General features: G+C 44.4%; 1 protein-coding gene across 2 annotated transcripts in view; it reads right to left on the bottom strand.

Annotated features, from left to right (window-relative positions):
* Nucleotides 1-15,989, bottom strand: part of KCNMB1 (potassium calcium-activated channel subfamily M regulatory beta subunit 1) — a 475,157-nt gene that overhangs the window by 324,754 nt on the left and 134,414 nt on the right. The window contains exon 2 of one of the 2 annotated variants that reach the window (XM_068277414.1): nt 10,269-10,426. The exons of the other annotated variant lie outside the window; for it this stretch is intronic. The gene's annotated coding sequence lies outside the window, so the exon portion shown is untranslated. The remainder of the gene's footprint in view (nt 1-10,268; nt 10,427-15,989) is intronic. 2 annotated transcript variants of the gene reach the window in all.

Below are 15,989 nucleotides of genomic sequence, written 5' to 3' on the forward strand. Positions count from 1 at the left end.
GTCTGGCATTCATGAACATCTGACTATCTCCTCTGTAACACAACTCAGCCTGCAACCCTGTATTGATCCGAGACACAACTATGCGCTTTGAGTCCTATGGGAGAAAAGCGCTTTACAAATGTTATTGTATTGTATTGTATATTGTATTGTAAGATATGTCCAAGATGGTGTGACACCTTTGTACCTGGCATGCGGAATAGGTCCTATGGATTGCAGTTTGAGAGGAGAGCGCAGCAGTAGATTAGGATTCAGCTGAGGAGGAGAACAACAGCAAAGAGAATATAGAAGGAAGAGTAGGAGGTAAAGAAGAGGAGGTTGCAGCAGCCCTGCCTGAAAGCCGTGGCGGTGTCACCAATTCCACTGCACAGCCACGTACTCCATGCTTGCCAGCGGTCAGAAGGTTTACCCAATGTGCCATATAAGTAATATACCTGCCCTGACTGTGCTTTTCAGAACAGGCATCTGAGGTCAGATGGACCCTTGACCCAACGCTGTGTGCCCGAGATGACACAACTTGCCTTTCAACATCATGGTATAATTTGGGTATCGCCTTTTTGGAAAAATAATTGTGGCCTGGTATCTTCCACTGCGGTGTCCCAATTGCCACAAATTTTTGGAAGGCCTCAGAGTCCACCAGCTTGTATGGTAACAGCTGGCGGGCTAACAGCTCTGACAAACCAGCTGTCAGATGCCTGGCAGGGGGTGACTGGCAGACATTGGCTTCTTCCGCTCAAATATTTCCTTAAAGGACACCGATGGGCAGAAGAGCAGGAACTGCTCAAGGTGAGAGGCGGAGTGGAGGAGGGTGGCTGTGAAGGTGCAAGGGCAGCAGAGGATAAAGTGGCTAAAGATGCTGGACCAGGAGGAGGAAAAGGAGGCAGAGGGTGGCTTTGCATTTGTGTGCTGCTTTTCTTCTTGTGCTCATCCCATTGATGTTTGTGATGGGAGATCAAGTGCCTTCATAAGGCAGTTGTCCCTAGGTGGGTGTTGCACTTTCCACAACTCAGTTTTCATTGACAGAGATTACAGATGGCATCGCTGTAATCTGAGACAGAGGCACAAAAAAATGCCACACTGGTGAGCTCTGGGATAACAGCATTCTGGTGGTGGCAGCAGCAGTCGTTGAAGGGTGTGTTGGCTGGCTGACCCTAGGTGGCGATACTGCCACAAGCTGTTTGCGACAAGCTCCCCCTGCTGCTTACAGCAACCCATGTAGCGGAAAGAATTGACAGATTACTGGGTGGGGCTGGGGAAGACCCGGCTGTCATGGTACACATTGGCACCAATGACAAAGTTAGTGGGAGATGGAAGGTCCTCAAAAATGATTTTCAGGTACTTGGAGATAAACTTAAAGCAAGGACCTCCAAGGTGGTGTTTTCTGAAATACTGCCAGTGCCACGTGCTACATCTGAGAGACAGAGGGAGCTTAGGGAGTTAAATAAGTGGCTGAGAAATTGGTGTAGGAAGGAAGGGTTTGGGTTCCTGGAGAACTGGGCAGACTTTGCAGTCGGCTACAGGTTCTACAGCAGGGATGGGCTGCACCTTAATGGGGAGGGTGCAGCTGCATTGGGGGAGAAGATGGCTAAACGGTTGGAGGAGATTTTAAACTAGGATCTGGGGGGAGGCGGGAGGATAAAGTCTCAATACATAGACAAAATGAGGTAAAAAGACAGTGGGAACCTATCATTATGGAGGGTGGAGAGGGGGGTGGGGACAGTGTAAAGATTAAGGAGGTTGGTAAAAATTCAAGTAGCCCATTTCATGTAAACAAAATTGGTAAATGTGGTGGTAAAAATATAAAGTGCATGGTAACCAATGCTCGGAGCCTTGCAAATAAAATAGACGAACTAGAGTTCATTCTGAATGACAAAGGCTATGACATTGTGGGAATAACCGAGACATGGATGGATGAAAGGCGTACGTTAAAAAGGGGCGCTGGGAAAAAAGGGCGCCGGGTTTTTAACGATAAGCATGGATAACGTTTAAAAATGTATTGTACTGTATTTCGTTTAAAAGTAATGTTTTTTAAAGTTATAAATCATTAAATAATGTGCATTAAATCGGCAATTGTAAAAACGTTAATCTTTCGTTTAAATAGTGAAACGTATAATAACGTTTAAAAAAAAATTACTAAGTAACCCTCCCTGTACCTACCCCTAGACCCCCCTGTTGATGCCTAAACCTAAGACCCCCCCTGTTGGTGCCTAAGTAACCCTCCCTGTACCTACCCCTAACCCCTAGACCCCCCTGTTAGTGCCTAAACCTAAGACCCCCCTGTTGGTGCCTAAACCTAAGACCCCCCTGTTAGTGCCTAAACCTAAGACCCCCCTGTTGGTGCCTAAACCTAAGACCCCCCTGTTGGTGCCTAAACCTACGACCCCCTGTTGGTGCCTAAACCTAAGACCCCCCTGTTGGTGCCTAAACCTAAGACCCCCCTTTTGGTGCCTAAACCTAAGACCCCCTGTTGGTGCCTAAACCTAAGACCCCCCTGTTGGTGCCTAAACCTAAGACCCCCCTGTTGGTGCCTAAACCTAAGACCCCCCTGTTGGTTTTTTCGTTTAAAAATAATGTAAAAAAAAAAAAAAAAAAAAAGTACTGTTTTTCGTTTAAAAATAATGTTTGGAAAAAAATATTGTACTGTTTTTCGTTTAAAAATAATATTTAAAAATGTATAAATCATTAAATAATGTGTAATCATGAGAAACAGTAATAAAACATTAAGTCTCCGGGCGCCGCTTTTAAAACGTTAGTTTTCTCCGGCGCCCTTTTTTCCTATCGGGCGCCCATTAAACGATATTTATTATAGGAGTGAATGGCGGCGCCCGATTTGTCCACTAGCCTCAGGCGCCCGAATTTACTGTTACCGGATGAAAGCCATGACTGGATAGCTAATTTAAAAGGATACAATGTGTTTAGGAGGGATAGAACAGGGAAAAAAGGTGGAGGGGTTTGTCTCTTTGTTAAGAATTCTCTTACAGCTGTCCTCAACGATGAGATGGAGGAAGATTGCGAAGATGTGGAGTCCGTTTGGGTAAATATTCATGGTGGAAATAAAAGTTGCCAATTGCTTATTGGGGTATGCTACAGGCCACCTCTTATTAATGAAGCTGCAGAACTGCGATTACTACAGCAGATTGAAAAAGCTGCAGGTAAAAATGAGGTCATAATTATGGGCGACTTCAACTTTCCAGACATTGACTGGAGTATTGAGGCTACCCATTCTGGTAAAAGCAGCAGATTTCTGGCAGCACTACAGGACAATTACTTGACTCAAATGGTAACTGAACCAACTAGGGGGAATGCGTTACTGGATCTGATCATTTCTAATAGACCAGATAATGTATCAAATGTGCAGGTTCAAGAACATTTGAGAAATAGTGATCACAACATGATAACGTTTGAGCTGGTGACTGATAGGCCAAGGGGCAGCGGGACCACTAAAACTATGAACTTTAGAAAAGCAAAGTTCACTCAAATTAGGCAGGCACTAAGTTTGGTGAACTGGGATAATGTACTACAAGGGGAAGACACTGAAGGGAAATGGCAAGCTTTTAAACTTATACTCAATCAATACTGTAGTATGTATATCCCATATGGAAACAAAATGTCTAGGAATAAAAAAAAGGCCTCTATGGATGAATAGAAAGGTTAAAGATAAAATGAAGAGGAAAAAGAATGCCTATAAGGTCTTAAAACAGGAGGGGACCGAGGCTGCACTAAGCAATTATAAGGAGTGCAATAAAAATTGTAAAAAAGAAATTAGGCAGGCAAAGATTGAAGCTGAAAAACAAATCGCTAAGGATATCAAATCTAACCCAAAAAAGTTTTACAAGTACATTAACTCTAAAAAAAGAAAGGTTGACTGTATAGGACTCCTAAAGGATGAGGATGGGAACTCAATGGTGGATGACCAAGGTAAGGCAGAGTTATTAAATGCTTTCTTTGCTTCTGTCTTCACAAAAGAAACAGCACTGTTGCAAACTACAGAGGCGGAAGAGTCTCAATCTTCTAACTGTAATATTAAATACTTAAGGCAGGAAGAAGTGAAGGCAAGACTAAATAAATTAAAAATAGACAAGGCACCTGGCCCGGATGGCATGCATCCTCGGGTCCTAAGGGAATTAAGTTCAGTTATAGATAAACCCCTTTATCTTATCTTTTGTGACTCTCTTGCAACTGGCAGAGTCCCAGTGGATTGGCGTACAGCCCACGTTTTCCCATTATTTAAGAAGGGCAAAAAATCTGATCCAGGAAATTATAGACCTGTAAGCTTAACATCAGTTGTATGCAAACTATTTGAGGGGTTACTAAGAGATACTATACATGACTTCATAGTAGAAAATAATCTTATTTCTCAGCATCAACATGGGTTTACTAAAGACAGGTCCTGTTTGACTAACATGCTCAGCTTTTATGAGGTAGTGAATGCTAATATGGATATTGGGAATGCTGTAGATGTGATATACTTGGACTTTGCAAAGGCCTTCGACACTGTTCCCCACAAAAGTCTGGTGCAAAAGTTGAGGATGCAAGGACTGGGGAAGAGTCTGTGTTCATGGATAGGGAACTGGCTAATGGACAGAAAACAAAGAGTTGTGGTCAATGGATCATACTCAAAATGGGAGACTGTTAGCAGTGGGGTCCCACAGGGGTCTGTTCTGGGTCCAGTGCTCTTCAATTTATTTATTAATGACCTAGTAGATGCAGTAGTGAGCAATGTTGCTATTTTTGCAGATGATACAAAATTGTGCAGAATCATTAACTCTCAGGAAGATAGTGTCATATTGCAACAGGATCTGGATAGGATGGCTATATGGGCACATACATGGCAGATGAAATTCAATGTTGACAAATGTAAGGTCATGCATTTTGGACGTACTAATGGTCTAGCACCATACCAAATAAATGGGATACAGTTGGGGACATCAAACTTGGAGAAGGACTTAGGAGTACTCATTGACAACAAGTTAAATAATCGTACTCAATGCCAAGCAGCTGCAGCTAAAGCTAACAAAATTTTGGGATGCATTAAAAGGGAAATAAAAACTCGAGATGCTAGCATAATATTGCCCCTGTTTAACTCTCTAGTAAGGCCACATCTGGAATATGGAATTCAGTTCTGGGCACCACATTACAAAAAAGATATTGCAGTTTTAGAGCAGGTGCAGAGACGAGCAACAAAATTGATGCGTGGGATGGAAGGTCTCACTTATCGAGAAAGGTTAGATAAACTGGGTTTATTTAGTCTAGAGAAAAGACGCCTTAGAGGGGATCTAATTAACATGTATAAATACATCAGAGGGCAATATAATACCTTGGCGGATGAGCTTTTTGTCCCTAGGCCTTCTCAAAGAACTAGAGGACATGATCTGCGCATGGAGGAAAAACGTTTTAGCCATTTATTTAGGAAAGGGTTCTTTACAGTAAGAGTGATTAAGATGTGGAATGCATTGCCACAGGAAGTCGTTATGGCAAACTCTATACCTGCATTTAAAGGGGGCTTAGATGCTTTCCTTGCGTTGAAAGACATCCATGGCTACAATTACTAGGTAATGCCTAATGATGTTGATCCAGGGATTTTATCTGATTGCCATCTGGAGTCGGGAAGGAATTTTTCCCTTTAGGGGCTAATTGGACCATGCCTTGTAAGGGTTTTTTCGCCTTCCTCTGGATCAACAGGGATATGTGAGGGAGCAGGCTGGTGTTGTACTTTATACTGGTTGAACTCGATGGACGTATGTCTTTTTTCAACCAAAATAACTATGTAACTATGTAACTATCTCCTCCTCCTCTCTGTCTCCCCCCTGAACTGTCTCCCTGTTAATTTCGTCTTTTGGGCTCCCACACGGCATTCATGCCCACATCATCATCAACCATAGCTTCACTTGTATCAAGACACTTCCAAAACTGCACCAACAACGGGTAGTTCATCAACATCCTCACACCTTACGTCCATGTGTGTAGTGACGCCTACCTGAGGCATATGAGGTGGTGTAACATCCTTAGCACCTTTATCTTGTAACAATAAAGGTTGTGGATCAGTAAATTCATCACAGGAATGTGTGAATAACTCCTTTCGACAGCTCAAGTGGAGTGGCTGTGGTGCTAGTAGTATTATTATTATTATTATTTAGTATTTATATAGCGCCGACATATTACGCAGCGCTGTACAGTGTATGCATATATCTTGTCACTAACTGTCCCTCAAAGGAGCTCACAATCTAATCCCTACCATTGCCATATGTCTATATTATGTAGTGTAAGTACTGTAGTCTAGGGCCAATTTTTAGAGGGAGCCAATTAACTTATCTGTATGTTTTTGGAATGTGGGAGGAAACCGGAGTGCCCGGAGGAAACCCACGCAGACACGGAGAGAACATACAAACTCTTTGCAGATAGTGCCCTGGCTGGGATTCGAACCAGGGACCCAGCGCTGCAAGGCGAGAGAGCTAACCACTACGCCACCGTGCTGCCCACAGTAGTAGTGGTGGTGGTGGCTGCCGACTGAGTAGTAAGTAGTTGTGGGGTGCCCGAATCAGAGCAGGAGGAGGAAGATACGTCAGGGTTCCGTGCGGAAGCTGATGAAGATGAGGTGTGCTGCTGTGTTAACTAAGTCCTCAGAATTTGGGGGTTGAGGGTACGTGCCCTCTGAACACTGTGCATTGTTAGAAGGCTGCACAAAATCAAACCAGCACAACCTCAAAAAGACCTGTGGGGTGGACTGCCTGTGCTTGCCATTTTTTTCCCATATTGGGGTATGCAGTAGTACTAACAATATGCAATAGTGGTAATCACAGAGGCACACAATCAGTGTCAAATACACAACAGTTGTGTGTGTATAACTGGGCTGTGTACTTTAACACACACAGAGAGATATGCAGTTGTGATATTACAATGGTTGTAAAAAGGCTGAAGTGCTGTAAAACCAGTGTGCGCAATCAAATGGCTGCGTGGACTGTGGGCTGTATGCAGTGTGTCACCCACACAGAGAGCTATCGTGTAGTAAGTTCAATCACAAATACAGGTGAAATATATGCACTGCTGTGCTGATAGTGTGCTGGCGGACTAAAAGGGCCAGCTGCAACTGTGGACTGTATGCAGTGTTTCACCCACACAGAGAGCTATCCTATAGTAAGTTCAATCACAAATACAGTTGGAAAATATGCACTGGTAATAGAGTGTGCTGGCAGAACTACAAGGGCCACCTGCGACTGTGGGCTAAATGCAGTGTCACACACACCCACACACACACACACAAAAAAAAACATCAGAAGACATGTTTAAAGATACACGGAAGAATCTATTTTATTGTCTCAGCTTATACCTGTGAAACATACTGTTTACGTCTGCTTGTATTCTGTTATTTTGTTCAATAAAACGTTATAACACAAAAAAAAACATCAGAACAATATTAGCCCTCAAAAGGGATTTTTTTGGGGTGCTTTCAGCAATAAATAACAGCGAGGAGCAAGCCTAACTAAAGCTTTCCTTATCTCCAGCAATGTCTCTCCCTTCCTCTCTCTATTTCAGCTGACCACAGACTGGAACATGGCCGACGCTGTTGCGTTTTTATAGGGGGGCGGCCGGTTTATTTATACACTCCACAATAATACAACGCGTTTCCCGGGCGTGACCCTACTTCTTCAGGCAATTCAGATAGGAGTATATAGCGGTGGGACAAATCTGAGCCATCTCTGTGTATTATTGTGGAGTGTATAAATATCAGGGATGGTCGTAGTCAGCCAACTTCGCTACGCTGGAAATACGCGTAGTTTTACGCAATTACGCTTCGCCAAACTACGGCTTCCAAAACAAATATTCGCTTCGTATGCATTTCGTAGAATACGCGTTAAAATACGCAATTACGCGTAGTGCGAAGCGTAGTGTATGAGGATACTTATGCCCGTATGCAGAAAATTGTACGCATTAATTTCTTTAGAAATGCATATACTGGGAACCCTTCTATGCGTACATTCCCCTTTCCAATGCGTAAATTTGTATGCATACAATCGCATGCGGAAAATTAGACGCGAGTAACGCATTCGTAGTTCACTACGCATTACACATGTTAACTACGCATAGTGGGCGTAAGCTACGCGTAGCGGTACTTCGCTACGCGTAAATTCGTAAGCGCAGGTTTGAAACTTCGCCTATGAACTACGATGCGTAGATGCGAACTACGATGCGTAAATTTGCACTGGCGTAGTTTCTGCTCATCCCTGATAAATATACCGTTTATTGCTTTACTTGAAAAAGTACCTAATTTATTGTCCTCTGGAGTGGCTAGGTTCCACCTCTACCACATCCATGTTTTAAAACTCTTAGCATATTGTTTTATACTTTTGGCGCCTCTGTTCTCCTGCATCAATTATCTGTCCACCCTGGGTGGAAGGGCAGAAAATGTCTGACGTTTCTTCCTATCTACACAGAGCTACTTCTTAGCCCTGAGTGGGGACAGGCTTGTTCTCCCCACCTGCCGTCACAGTGGTTGCCTATGAGGTAACCCTGGTTTGTGAGTATCCTATACTTACCTTTCACATACCCTCCTTGATTCATACATGTTTTAGGACACTACAATATATTGTGCTCTCGGTGTCCCTGTGTTTTTTTTCTCTGTTTAAGATTGGCTTATTGACACTCAAATCCTTGTACAATCTGGCGTACATACCAAAGAGGTGCCAGGAAAAAATGGCGCAGGGTGATGCCGATAATGGCATCTTGCTACTAAAGTTATTTAACGTTTTGTAAATGTCCTAATGCATTGAATAACCTTAGCAATAAGATGTAATTACCTTCATCTGTGATACATTACTTGGTCCCGGCGATCCCGTCTCCTCTCCACTTCCAGTTTAGTTTGAAAGAGTCCTGCAGCCAACCAATTACCATGTGGGGACTGAAGCCACATGGTAATTGGCTGGCTGCTGGGCTCATTCAAACTAACAAGTGGAGAGGAAAAGTGATTGTCCAGGAGCAGGTAATGTATCATTTAACAGCGTAAAGGTCAAGGGAAAGGGGGGGTTGGGAGGCATGTGTAATAAGTTCACTATAAACACAAGATTTATAAAAATACAAAACCTTTATTAATTATTGTCAAAAAACCCAAAGAGTTACCCCTAAAAACAGCCCACACATCAGCCGCTCGCCAGAACGCACCACTCCGCGACTCTCTTACATCACCACACACCACCACTCCTAGTTTGAACCACCTAGTGTTCTTAGGGATCCCAAAAAAAGTTCAAAAATAACCGTATCAATATAGCAGATGATTGGTGTCCTGCTCAGAGAAGGTTAGCATAAGCAAAGTTGTAAATAGTGCCGTAGAAGCAACAGATGCAGAGTGTTAATTTGCCAGCCAGAAGATTCCGCAGATGACCAGATACAGTTCAGGTCCAGGAATAGGTAAGGCTTAAGCAAGCAGGGTAGACTGTAGCGGCAAATCCGCATATAGGTCAAGCATTGAATTAGTTCACCGGTGTATTGATTGCATGAAAAGCCATATACTGTACCCACTCCGGGCGACGGCACTCCAAGATTGCTGCTTGTGCTCAAGGTTCCTCAACCCACCGCCAGGGCCCAAGGCTAGGGGAGGAACCAGGAAGGAGTCTCACCAAGATCAGATGTTGCTGATGCAGATACGGATTCCCAGGCGTGATTACCCGCCACTGCTTGTAATGGCTAGCACTGGACACAGCAGGACCATGAGGTGGCTGTAGCGGACTGGCAGAGAGTAGCAGGGGGCAAGCCCGGCAGGGCGGCAGTGCGGTAGCCAGAGTCACGCCAGATACCCTGACATGTTTCGCCGGCCACTTCCGGCTTTCTCAAAGGGAGGCGTGCATGTATTATTTAACCTCTGCCGCCTGTCACACTGAACCCTCTGTTCACACAGCTCCACGCACGCTGCCTAACCCGGACTACTCCCACCCCGCTGCCTAACACTAACCCTCCCGTCTCTACGCCTACCCCAGAGCAGGAAAAATGGCGCATGCCGCAATAGAAACTTTCCGGTGCACCGTTGAAAAGCAAGGTAAAGGTAATTTACCGTTTTGAAGTGCAACATTCTGGTGCAGTAATAATTACCGGCAGCTACTGCAAACATATTTGAAAACAGCTACTGCAATTAGCTTGCAATTTGAATTGCTAAAGAACTTTTCAATGCTTACATGTTTATATGATACCTATATTTACCTATACCTATATTTAAATAGAAAGATGACATTATTTTATGGGATTCTGCTGGCAAACTACACATACTTTGTTCTGCTACATACCATTTGTGAAAAAAACCTTGTGGTATAAGAAAGGTGTAATTAACTGTATTAATGCATAATCAACTCGGATTGGCATCTGGAACCTTTTGCTTATCCGACTGACATCTCCATCTTTGCTGCCAGTACTGCAGCTGTCTCGATTCCATATTGCCAAACTCCTGAAATCGAAATACAAACAAATAAATTCTTATTAATGATTTGGGATTCGCCCTGCGGCTTGTACTCTGTACACTTTAGATTGATCAATATATATCGTAATTTTCGTTGCTTTATGGTTCTCATGAACTCTGTTTACTCTTTTTGGTAGATTGGAGTTAAACTTCTCTCCCCTACCTCAGTACTATCCTAAGTACTTACCTGTTTAAAATATGCTCCCGCGAACTTCACCTTTGGAACCTCTCACCTCATTGCAATCTCTCCCCACATTCCCCCTTCTGTACATACGCGCCCGTCATATGCACAGAGTACGGATGCCACACACCTGTTGCTGCTTTGCAGGTGAGCCTGCATTGCTCTTACTCATTTTCGCATTTACTTACCTAGAACTCCCTTGAGCCCTACCAGCTCAGCTATAAATCCTGTTTGTTGTACCCTCTGACCAATATTTGCCAATGCTACTACCCCCAGACTACAAGACAAAATGGCTGCCTCCCTGGAAGGAGCACTTTGCACTCAAACTACACAGGGTGCAGGGCTAAGCATTCCAGCTTCATATGCCTGTATGCAGATCCCTGAATGCCCACTTGGTAGGTAGTCATATGGCAAACACTGTACTGATACACTGTCACTTTGTAAATGGCAAATCCTTCATCTTAATAATTGCCCCATGAACTGCTGCCAGTTCAGTTCTTTGTGCTACACTTGGTAGGAGCTGGAACAAAAATATTTGACCAATCAGTGGACGAGAAAACGCACAAACAGCCCCAGCCCAGCATTGACCTCTTAGTCAAGCTCTGGCCCTGTCCACGACAAAAACTGGAAAAACCGTTACCGCTCTGCAGCCACGGCGACGGATACCTGGATTGGTCAACTCCCTTTTTTTCCAACTCCGGCATCCCCTGATGCACTGCCCCCCCTTTTACTCTATTGGGAACTCATGCTGCACCACCCGTTAAGGTGCCTCACTTAAAGGAATAATCCCATACGTAACCCAGTACAGATACTTCCATGATCTGCTCTTGCAAATCACTTCCTGGGAAATATCTGACTGCTCTGTGTTTCCATGCACCTTGCTAGAAAACACTCCTATCAGTGACCATACTAGTCTCACAGCAACTGCTTGGTGCACATATTCTGGCATTCCTTTCCCTGGACCCAGGCTCTGGGGAAATACTCCGGGATCCGAGATACTCAGTAGAGTGTCTCATTATCTCTACCATCCCTTCCTCTCAGCTGCTCTGCCCATTGCCGTGAGCACAGCCTGACGTGACGTGGATCCCCAGCCCCTCCTCCCCCCCTGCCATGACGTGTGGGGGCCATGACTAGTGGGGGCGGGCCCTCCTCAATTCCGCCATTTTGTGTCCTGGAATGCCAGCTAAGATGGCTGCTATGCAATCTCCCATAGCAACCTCTTAATCCTATACACATTAGGAAAAAAAATCAAACAGAACAAACATGTTATGCTTAGTTACACATAGCATAATTACATATTGCAGAAAATCAGCATTCCGCTACATACACTCTTGGATACCTGCTTGGAAAACTTAGAAAGACCCCGTCCCAGCTGTAATCCTAACTGCTTTATACATTAGAATCACCCAGTGACGTGCGAATCTCTCCACAAAAACAGCCATCCGCTTATCTCAGACATAACTCAGAACTACTAGAGCGTGCTGTGTCCTCTTCTCACACAAAAACCATTGCTGTATAACTCTAAATAACACCTTAACCGTTACCATCCCAGTTACAAAACTTATTCTGAGACGAACATCCATCAGCCGCAGCTGGCCCAACACGCTCCACGATCCGTGAAAACAACATAAACTTATGCAGAAATTAAAAAAAAAACATTTAACATATAGCACTAACTGGAACCAACTTGCTTTTCTCCAGGCTCTCTCTACCCAGTCCTTTTCCCCGGCTGCTCTCTCAACAACTACCGCTACACTCCCTCCTGTCCACCTGCCGACTTATCTCTGCTGCGGGGGACACTACACACACATCTGGCATACCTCCCAGACTATCGCTGTTAAACGAGAGAAGACAAAACCAACCCACAGCCTCCGAGAAAAACCGAAAGAAAGACAGAGATAAAAAGAATACAGTCTACTGCTGTCAAGCGAAAAAACTACCTGCGTATGGGCAAACACATGTACGCCACACTGGATCCCCCCTCCGCTCCAGAATGCGCGGGAGGGGGAGAGAAATTCGCAGCCAGGACATAATAAACAATAAACACAATATACAGACAGAAACTGTAAACTCACTGCGCTGAACTCACACTGGAGTCCGCAGCCCACAAAAAACACATTATAACTGTGAAGGTTAGCAGAGTTACCGCCGCCGCAAGCGGTAGCAGGGCGGCGGTTTCTGCGTCTCAGCCGGCGGTTTCCACCTCACAGTCAGTTTGTGACATCTTGCCTCAGGGCAGCAGGGACACCGCCGCTGCGGCCGGCGGCATGGCAGCGGTTCCCGCTACTCAGCCGGCATCTACTAATCTTCTTACCAACACGGATACTGCACACAGCCTCTCTGTCACTCAGAGGCTGAGGCTTACGCGCGCGCGGGCCAAGCGACAGGATCTTTATGCTAGTAGAAGGGCTGTCAGCTGACCAAGCCGGTCAGCTGACTCCTTCCGCTCTTCTGATTGGATGAATGACTGGGGCGGAGCTGAGGAGCTCTTCCAGTACATATAGGACCTGTATACCAGTCATTCCCTGTCTGCTGTTGTGAATACTATATGTGCTAGCTCTCAGACCTTAGCTAGATCCAACAGTGTGCCAGAACCGACAGGAGCTGGGAATCCACACTGAGTCAGTTTCTTGATAGCTTAAAGTACTAATTGCATTGTTTATCTGTTATGACCTCTTGCTTGCCTGACTACACTCTAGTCTTCTGATTCTGTACCTTGCCTTTCTGATCTCGTTGCCGAACTATTGCCGATTGCACTACTCTGATCCTGTCTCTCGATTCTGTACTGTCTCTGTCCGTGAGTTGCTGAACCTGCCTGTCCGACTACGCTACCCTCAGTTCTAGGTATCTAGCCTGAGGGGTTCCAGTATTTCCGCTCCTCGGAAATACTGCACTGCATTAAGGTCTGAATCACCCATTCTCATCTTGGTGTGTTCAGCTTTAAACCGAGGTCTCTTAGCCTTGGGGACTCTCGGTAGCAGCATTGTTGATCACCTCATTCCACCTGGTGATCTCACTACTTTGCAGATTAGGATCTTATTGTCTATTGATCCTTGCCTGCAGTAGTGTCTGTGGCCCATTTGTGTTCCTGGGATTCCTGCTCCTCAGGAATTTCTAATTTGTTCTACGTGTATTCATCATTACTGTTGCACCAAGCACTCACACTTTTTTTTTTTTTGAAAGAATATTTTTATTGAGTTTTAAGTGGCGACAGTGCCACTACAGCATAACAAATTCAACATTATAACATTGGTGCAATACAGTCCAGGGGAAGGAATATTGCTTGGCAGGATGGGGTTCTGTAACCCAGAAAAAGGGGGGGTCTGGTCCAGTCGCATGCCTCTCCAGAAAACCGTGATATCAGCAGTTAGATTAGTAAGTAAGTATTAATCAATTAATTCTAAATCGTAATACGAAAGCCACTTGTTCCATGTTTTAGCAAATTTCTTGGGGCATTTCCTCTTAACATATACTCGTTTAATATATATTAGGTCCTTGTGGACGTACGTTTTCCAGTGTTTCATGCGTGGGGGGATTTCTTAATTCCATTTTAACACTATCAATTTTCGTGCATAAGCTACTAGTGTCCTGAATGCTGTCAGCTTGTGAGTGGATAAAAGGCTATCCTCAATACTACCCAGCAATAAGGCCTCAGGAGTAAATGGTATAAGAATGCTAAATATTCTCTGAAGTTCTGTGTGGATGTGTTTCCAATATGGTGTTATATGAGTGCATTGCCAGAAGACATGGAAAAGATCTGCCTTGGTCTGTGTGCATCTATTGCATGCTCCCATTGAAGTTGGATAGATTTTAAGTAATCTTGCTGGAGATAAATAGCATCTGTGAATGAATTTGAGGGCAATTAGCCTGTCTCTGGATGCAATTGTAGTCGTAAAGAAATAATTGAGGATAGCCTCCCATCTCTCTGTGGTTAGATCCGGGATATCAGATTGCCATTTTTTGAGAAGATCCTCAGCGATTCCTCTACCCCTTGGAGGAAATAATTTGTAAAAGGTAGATATGACATGTTCAAGGTGTTCCTTGATGATTTCTGCCTCAATAGGGTGTGATTGTATCAACAGAGGGCCGTCTGTGGGGTGAAATTGTGCATTAAATGCATGCCTTAATTGTATGTATCGGAAGTACAATAAGGGGGGTATGCTAAACTCCCGTTTCAGCGTTGTAAATGATTTGAGGGAGCTATTCTCTGTAATATCCGCTAACTTAGTAATGCCGTGGTCTGCCCAGATTTTAGGGTCTGGAACAGTTAAAAAATGAGGTAGGGAGTGGTTAGCCCAAAGTGGGGTGAACGGCGAAATTTCCCCAGGGTGGGACATTAGGCAGTTTACTTTTTCCCATATTCGGACTGTATTAAGCATGTTTGTGGTTGCACATGGGATTTGTTTACTGCCTCTGAATGGGAGGCTAGTGAGGGCGTTAAATGAGCCCATGATTTCAGCCTCCAGGACAGTAGCAGGATTTAGTAGGGATTGAGCAAACCACCAACGTATGTTAACTAAGTTAGAGGCCCAATAATAGTATTCGAAGTCTGGAAGGCCAATGCCTCCCTGGGTTTGATTGAGCTGCGGGGCTGAGAGTGCAATACGGGGATTTTTCGGGTACCACAGTAGAGCAGAAATATTTTTATTTATTTCTGCAAAGAATTTTTTGGGAAGCAATACTGGACAGTTCCTGAAGCAATAAAGAAATTTGGGCAACATGTTCATTTTGATGGCGTTTGCCCGCCCTAGTAGTGTTAAAGGTAAGGATTTCCAGGCTTGGCATTTCTGTTTGAGTTTGGTTAGAACTGGGTGGAGATTTAAGCGGGTATAGTCTTGCGGGGTTCTTGTAATTTTGATCCCTAGGTAGGTAAACTCCGACACCCATCTTAAAGGGTTTGTGGGAAGGGCAGGTATAACTTGTGTATCTAATGGCAGTATCACCGATTTGTCCCAGTTGACTTTAAAGCCAGAGTGGGAGCCATATGTTTTTATGGAGGAGAGTGCAGCTGCTAAAGAAGGGCCGGGGTCTGCTAAATATAGTAATATATCGTCTGCATAAAGAGAAATTTTTTCTGTGCAGGACCCATATTGTAACCCCCGAATCTGTGTATTGGCCCTGATCATAATGGCTAGCGGTTCAATTGCGATAGCGAACAGTGTTGGTGATAACGGGCAACCCTGTCTCGTTCCCCTTGACAGCAGGAAAGGGAGAGAAATATTTAGCCCAGTACGTACTAAGGCCCTCGGCGTGGTGTAAAGCACTCTGACCCATTGTACAAATTTAGCACTAATGCCAAACTTAAGCATAGTTCCCCATAGAAATTCCCAATACACCACGTCGAAGGCCTTTTCGGCATCAAGGGATACT

Source organism: Hyperolius riggenbachi, chromosome 3, assembly GCF_040937935.1.
Source record: "Hyperolius riggenbachi isolate aHypRig1 chromosome 3, aHypRig1.pri, whole genome shotgun sequence".
In the NCBI taxonomy this organism is placed as follows: domain Eukaryota; kingdom Metazoa; phylum Chordata; class Amphibia; order Anura; family Hyperoliidae; genus Hyperolius; species Hyperolius riggenbachi.